Source organism: Urocampus carinirostris, chromosome 14 (genome assembly GCF_059441175.1).
Source record: "Urocampus carinirostris isolate Australia breed hairy pipefish chromosome 14, RoL_Ucar_1.0, whole genome shotgun sequence".
NCBI classification, from domain to species: Eukaryota; Metazoa; Chordata; class Actinopteri; order Syngnathiformes; family Syngnathidae; genus Urocampus; species Urocampus carinirostris.
In genome coordinates, this window is record NC_142362.1 from 21,648,388 (window position 1) to 21,656,594 (window position 8,207).

Consider the following 8,207-nt stretch of genomic DNA (forward strand, 5'->3'; position numbering starts at 1 on the left):
TTGCCTCTGAGTGCTTGAGAGAGCAGGGCAAAACATTTGACAACCCTGAAATAGAGGTTACTCGCATATTTATTAGGAACTGCCCATGCAAGGAACTGGCACTCACTTACAGATCAAAAACCATCGAAAAGTGGTCAGCATGTGAGGTACTAGAGGTGCTGAATGAATACCACGCTGAGAAGAGCTACAAAGCAGATTCCCTACAACAACCTGCGAATAGAGCGGAAATTGCCGTACACAAAGCTGAGGTGAACCATGGTCCAACCCTCGTGCACGAGCCACCTCAGACTTCGAGCCCACAGTATGTCTCTCTAACGGACGTTATTAGTATGTTGGAGAAAGTTCTGATACGTGTTACCTCGAACCAGTTTCAAGAGAGAGGGGGAGCTCCAACCAGGCGACCTGGAGCCAGAATAAATGGTTTCACTGCCAAGCCATGTATCATTTGCAAAGAAGTCGAACACAGTGCTCTCTCTCATTGCCGAGACAAAAACCTTTGCTTTCACTGCCATGCCCCAGGGCATTCTCGACGTGATTGTCCAGTGACGAAAGTTGTCCCGCTGCCTCAGGGAAACTAACTGATCTGCGCTTAGGGGAGAACAGTGCAGATCAACTGAGTATACCTCCCACCACTAATGTGAAGCCTGACATGCAAGACAATAAATCAATTTATGAGTTGTATAGCAACAAGATACCTCCATCGAAGAAGCTGATCTTTCAGGGGTTTCAGAGAATAGCGGAGACTGACGAACTGTTTTACACACCTGTACTTGTGCAAGAAGGCCCCACTTTCAGAGCGCTGTTGGACAGCGGGTCGATGGCTTGTACAGTAAGTGAGGACACAGCTAAGTACCTCCTGCAGCAATTCCCTGATATGATGAGTTACACGGCCGATGATTATGTCATTGTAGGCTGCGGTGGACACCAAGTTTCTCCCAGAGATATGTACGACATTCGCGTCACAGTTTACGGGTGCCAAATGATAATACCAGTAATGGTGGTGCCAGGCCAGACAGAACAGATGATCCTTGGCAGCAATGCCATCAAATATATTTTGACTCAATTGAAAAGTACTGATGGCTATTGGAGATTAGTTTCCACTCCTGACAACGGTCTGTCCGATAACCACAGTCAATTCCTGTCAATGCTTTCCAACACAGAGAGATGGAGAGGTGATTGCATTCCAGACAAGGTAGGGACAGTAAAGATCAAGAGTTGCGTGACGCTGAATCCACGGACCGAGTACGTTATTTGGGGCAAGTTACCTGAGTTGGCCGGGGCATCAGCGGGCAGCACAGTGGTCGTTGAGCCAACCCAATCTAAGGCTGCGCCCAGACAAGTCCTTGTCGGACGAGTTGTTACTCCACTCTGGGGAGATGGATGGGTGCCTGTTAAAGTCTTTAATCCCACGGACAGAGTTGTGGTGCTGAGAAGAAACAGGAAAATTGCAGATGTGTCTCCTTGTATCGCAGCGGAAGACCTGCCCAATGCAGAGGAGGTCAAGTGCAACGTGCAGAGTGTACAGAGCAAAGAGGTCCGACCCAGGTCAGAAGAGGACATGATGCGTGCATTGGAAGCTCTGGGACTGCAAGACATTGACCTGAAGTCATGTGAGGTTTCGCTGCAGTGTAAAGACAAGCTCCTTCATATCATCGAACAATTCGAGTCAATCTTTTCTCGCCATAAAATGGACTGTGGAGAGGCCAAAGAGTTTGTACATCGTATCCACCTTGTTGATGATAAGCCGTTCCGTCTACCCTACAGACGTATACCACCAAGTCAGTATGAAAAACTGAGGACGACTCTGAACGAGATGGAAGAGAAAGGAATTATTCAGAAGTCGACTAGCGACTATGCATCTGCGCTTGTTCTCATATGGAAGCGGAATGGAGAACTAAGGGTATGTACTGATTTCAGAAGGCTTAATGCAAGAACCATAAAGGATGCCTACCCACTACCGCATCAAGCTGATGCTTTGGCCGCACTTGGGGGAAATGCCTTTTTCTCCACAATGGATCTGACGTCAGGCTACTACAATGTCCCCTTGCACCCTGACGACAAAAAGTACACGGCATTCTCCTCACCATTCGGCCTTCACGAGTACAACCGGCTCCCTCAGGGACTTTGCAACAGCCCAGCAACATTTATGAGGATGATGATGTCAATATTTGGTGATCAGAATTTCATGAGCCTATTATGTTACCTCGACGATCTGATGGTGTTTGCCCCCACAGAGGAAGTTGCACTCCAACACCTGCAGATGGTGTTTACTCGCCTTAAGGAACACAACCTCAAGCTCGCACCCAAAAAGTGTTTTTTCCTCAGACGGACTGTGAAATTTCTTGGGCATGTCATCAGTGAGGATGGAATTCGGACTGACCCCGAGAAAGTGAGAGCGATAAATGACGTACAAGTCACTGATCTAATGGAGTCGGATGGCAAGACGCCATGCCCTAGTAAAATCAGATCTTTTCTAGGCATGGTGATGTATTTCCAAAGCTTCATTGAAGCATGTTCTGCGAAGGCAAAACCTCTGTTCAGGCTCACATCTGAATCTGGTGACAAGCATAAGCGCAAGAGAGCCCGCAAGAAAGGTCAAGTGAAGCTGACGCCTGCAGATTGGTCCGATGCATGCCAGAACGCCTTTGAAACACTGAAGCACGACCTCGTGACAGGTGTCACTCTGGCCCACCCAGATTTTGATGCGCCGTTTATTCTGGCTGTCGACGCATCCTTTGATGGGATTGGAGCAGTCCTGTCACAGCTGCCACCTGGTGGAAAAGTAGCCAGACCAGTCGCCTTTGCAAGTAAGACGCTCTCTCGCTCCCAGCTCAACTACCCTGCACACAGGCTCGAATTTCTTGCCTTGAAATGGGCGGTATGTGATAAATTCAGCCATTGGTTGAAAGGAAGACACTTTACCACGTGGACCGACAATAACCCACTTACATACATTTTGACCAAACCAAGACTTGATGCGTGTGAACAGCGGTGGGTAGCGAAGCTAGCTGCATACAATTTTGACCTGAAGTACATTCCCGGACCAAAGAACATCGTAGCCGACGCTCTGAGCCGTGAGCCATTTGTACGGTCATGTGTGGGTCATCGCCTTGTTACCGAGCCCTATACTTCGCTCTTGGACCAAGTCAACAGGGTGAACAACAGTACTGTGCAAGAGGTGTTCAGAGTATCCAACAATTGTCACGCTGTTGTAGACGAGAGTGCTGGGACATCAGACGAGTCAGTAAAAAGGGCAATTCCATCAGGCTCCAATGGTTCTGTGACATCAGAAGAGGTTGCTGCTGTCTTCAGTGCTCAGTCCACTGGTGGCGTGGGTCAAGTGATGGGAACAGACGCCAACTTCAATCTTCTGCAGAAGGGAGATCAGTCAACGGCACTCCCACAGAGTCAGCTTGTTGGTTTACAAGAACAGGACAACACAATAAGCAGGACCATGTACTTTGTGCATAGACACAAGAGACCTACCAGGCGTGAGAGAGCTGTCGAGTCGCCTAGTGTGATGAAACTACTGAAGCATTGGAGCAGACTCACCATACAGAATGGCATGCTCTACAAAATAAGGAAAGATCCTCACATGGCCAAGAAAATCTTCCAGTTTGTGGTGCCTGATTCATTGAAACAGAAAGTCCTTCAAGGTTTACATGACTCAGCAGGTCACCAAGGCCAGAACCGTACTTTGTCTCTGGTGCGGCAACGATTCTTCTGGAATGGCATGGAACGTGATGTTGTGAATTATGTCAAATCCTGTCAGCGCTGTGTAGTAGGGAAAACACCGGAACCACACAACCGTGCACCACTCAAGAACATAGTCACCTCTGAGCCTATGGAGTTGGTCTGTATAGACTTTTGGACTGCTGAGCAAGAGAACAAGTCTGTAGATGTCCTGGTCGTAACTGATCATTTCTCCAAGATGGCGCACGCCTTCCCTTGCAGAAATCAAACCGCCAAACAAGTTGCTCGCCGTCTGTGGCAGGATTTCTTCCTTGTCTATGGTTTCCCACGGCGTATCCACTCTGATCAGGGAGCTAATTTTGAGAGCAAACTGATCAAAGAGCTTCTAGAGATGGCAGGGGTGCAGAAATCCCATACCACTCCGTACCACCCCATGGGAAATGGCATCGCAGAACGATTCAACCGAACATTGGGAGATATGATCAGAACCCTTCCCCCTCAGCCCAAAGCAAAGTGGCCACAAATGCTGCAGCAGCTCACATTCTGCTATAACTGCACAGAGCATGAGACAACAGGGTTTGCACCGTTTTACCTAGTGTTTGGTAGGATCCCTCGTCTCCCTGTCGATGTCATGTTTCAACATGCTAATACCAATGATGCTGTTGTCAGCTACTCTGACTTTGTACGCCATCTGAAGAAAGATCTACATGAAGCTGCTCAGATTGTACAGAGGAATACTCTCAGAGAACAGACTCGTCATGCCAAGCTGTACAACCGTAGGGCCAAAGGATCACCTCTCGTCGTGGGAGACCGGGTGTTGATCGCCAACAGAGGTGTCCCGGGGAAACGCAAAGTTGCAGACAAGTGGGAGTCAACCCCGTATGAAGTCATATCAGGCAAGCCTGATCTCAATGTCTACAGAGTCAAGGATTGTCTGACGGGCAAAGAGAAGGTAGTTCACAGGAATTTGCTGCTCTCTGTTAGCTTCTTGCCCTGTGAGGATGATCTGGCCAGCGAATCTGAACACTCAGAGTCTGACGCTGCTATGCATGGAAGTGATGTATGCCCTGATTTACCTGACGCGGTTGAAGACAGTGATGTCCGTACAGTAAACTGGGTGATACAGGCAGGTGAAGAGCAAGTTCATCCAGAGGTAGAGGATAACTCACTAGACAGCAGATCTGATGCCCAGTCCGACTCTCGCAGTGTTGATACATCCAGCCGAGGAAGTCAGCACATCCCCGAACAAGATGTTGACCATACTTCAAGTGACAATACGGAAAGCCCATCACAGTGCTCTGAAAACATGATCCCTTTGGGTATGGGTCTCCCAGACGAGACCCCATTGAACACTGACCATCTGGACGCAGACTCCCCTGATACTGACTGTTTAGACTTGACTGCCCCAGACCTTCAAGCTCAGGTTATTTGTGCTCAACCTAACCGTTATGGTCTTAGGGTCCGCCAGTCCATCAGGCCTCCTAGTCGTCTTATTTGTCAGATGAATGACCATGTGGTAGGTGACAATCATCTGTCCGCAATATCTGCAAGTTCCTAGTTTAAGTTCAGTAGAGATGCACTTTCAGTTTGAGTAACAAAGCTTGAGTAAGAAACAAGAATTGTGCCTATGTGAGCACTTACAACTACAGGAACAATGTTTGATATTTCAGAGATGTAACAGGCATCTTTGAGTCTGTGCTTAGTTAGGAGTTTGCTCGCCTCCTTTCTTTTCACACTCCTTTTTGGGAGAGTTTTAGAACTGACATGCACTTCAGTTTGTTCCTTGTAATACTGTACCAGTTTTCGTGTCCTCTTTTTCATCAGTATTTGCCTTTTTGGCATGTGATTTTTTTTTCTTTTTAGTGTAGCACTCCCATATTTAGCAGAATTTCAGGGGGGTGTATGTAACGGGTGTAATAATAACTTTTATTTTATTGAAATTCCTGCTAAAATATGTGTATAGTTTTTGGTAAATGTCCTGCAATGCTGAGTCCAACAGTGCCATCTGCTGGTATGGGGTGGGGTTTGGTTTTGGCTTCTAACATGTGACCAGGAGGCGGGGTTTTGTCAGTTTAACCAGAGTACTACAAAGAGATCAAAGAGATCAAACCCAGCAGAAAAAGCTAATGTTGTGACTCATCCATTTGCAGAACTGTAATAATAAAAACCTCATCATCCAGTCCAGCGTGAATGTGGATCTTTGGTGGGACACGTACAACGCGGTTACATTTATACATTGTGTTTTAAATTAGTTGTTTGGACCCTGGCGAGAGACCACGGCCCGTCAATTTCCAGCATATGTGGTGACCATCTTTTCGCTATGGATGGGGTTGAGTGCCAGTGAGCCACCAATGTTCTACCTTTGTTTGACGTCATGAAGATAATGATTGTTGCAACGTCTTTTCCTTTAACTTCAATAAAAGACGAAAAATAATTCAACTCGCTTCATTCAATTTTGAGATATGTACCACACATGGTTTGGCCTGTAGATGGCGTTCATGCAATGTCTTGAACATTTATTGTTTTATACAGCACTTTTACGTTGAAGTTAATTCAATTGGCTTTCATATATGTTTTTTATTACGTGGCCTACTAAAAAGGACAAATCGTGAACTTAACTCTCTAGACCTAATCTAGGTTGGGGATTATGTGTGCTCAAATCTTGATTAGGAATTACTTAAAAATTGCGGAGATGCCAGCCAGTCCAATCCAAAGTAAATTGAATGCTGTTCTTGAACCGTTATGATAATATGGACGCCTTTGGCCTCTTTAAAAGGTAACACACGAAAGTTTTGTCCAATTCTGTGTAAAAAAAAACCAAAAACATTGCAAGTGAACTTCAAGCCTTCCCAAAAGAACAAAGAATTTTGTTTTGAGATTGGTTTTTCCTTTTCTTTAATTGTACCTTAACCTAGATTGTTTTTGAATTTAATTTTGATGAAGGAACCACACAAGGGAAAAATATACAAATTAGTTGAAAAGTACTCTCCTAGGTGTTACAGTACGATCGGAAAAGGGTCACAAAGATTCTTTGGTGTGACTTTTCGGCAATGGAAGATAATTTGGTGACGCTGCTGAATACTTTTAACGCCAGCGCCTCCTTGCAAAGGAGCATCACGCCAGCATCGACCCTGAATGTCGATGCTGATATTTTAAAGATGCTAACTGTTTGTTAGGCTAGAATGTTTCTAAGCATATGTTATGACCAAAGTTGATCAACACTACTATGGCTATAAAATTATTTATTTGAGATGAACTGTACTGTACAGAGAGAGACAATAGATCTTGATATACCTCGTCAATTCGTTTAGCAGCTGCTTCATCTTTGCCCAGGGTCCGTAGGCCTGACGTTTTGTGTGTGTGTTTTTTCTCTTTTTTGTGCGCGTGCGTGTTAACAGAAAAAATGTAAATAAGTCAAAATCACAAAATAAATCAGCAGCCTTCGTATCACTGTGACACTGCACTGTAATGAGCTAAACAATATCGCTCATGTAACTAAATTTTCAAATACTGTGAGCTCATGTGGCAGGTAGGACAGTCCTCGGTTCGGCGAGTTTGATAGAAGTCACGGGTCACGGCACCAATGTAACCGCGTTGTACGTGTCCCACCAAAGATCCACATTCACGCTGGACTGGATGATGAGGTTTTTATTATTACAGTTCTTTGTAGTACTCTGGTAAAACTGCAAATGGATGAGTCACAACATTAGCTTTTTCTGCTGGGTCTGATCTCTTTGTAGTACTCTGGTAAAACTGACAAAACCCCGCCTCCTGGTCACATGTTAGAAGCCAAAACCAAACCCCACCCCATACCAGCAGATGGCACTGTTGGACTCAGCATTGCAGGACATTTACCAAAAACTATACACATATTTTAGCAGGAATTTCAATAAAATAAAAGTTATTATTACACCCATTACACTAATATTGAATGATCTGAATTGGAACACACAGGTTTTTATTCTCGCCATAAATTCTTTGCAATCTAATGCCTGCAGATGAGTGTAGCATGGGCATCTCAGCTGGAACCAGGGGAGACAATAGCTTGAAGCCTTACCTGGTGCCTTGTCAAATTTGATCACAATATGAAAAACTAAACATATTTTACACATTTTTCTTAGGGCAGGAGAGCCGTTTCTAAAAGTGGCCATTTGGAGACAAAAAGTTTGCAACCCTAAATCCTCTGCTACTATGTATTTTACTGCGGCCATTTTTTAGACATTTTAAAAGAGTTGTAAATGTTTGACTTCCCTCTCCAGAAGTCATTCAATGATTGTACTCACTTTGAGTGAAAATGAATCAAAATTGGCGTTTGATATGTTTATGTTAGGGTTTAATTTGAATACACAGTGAATATCTGCCTATCGTTCTGTTCAGAATTTCATTGGCTGACCAAAGTTTCAATCATCATTTGAATCAGTTAATACTGGCTAAAGATATTCGGAACTAAAGGAGGCTATTTCGGTTTGATCAATTATCGGCTAATGCAGATTGTGGATCGTAAAAAAAAAAAA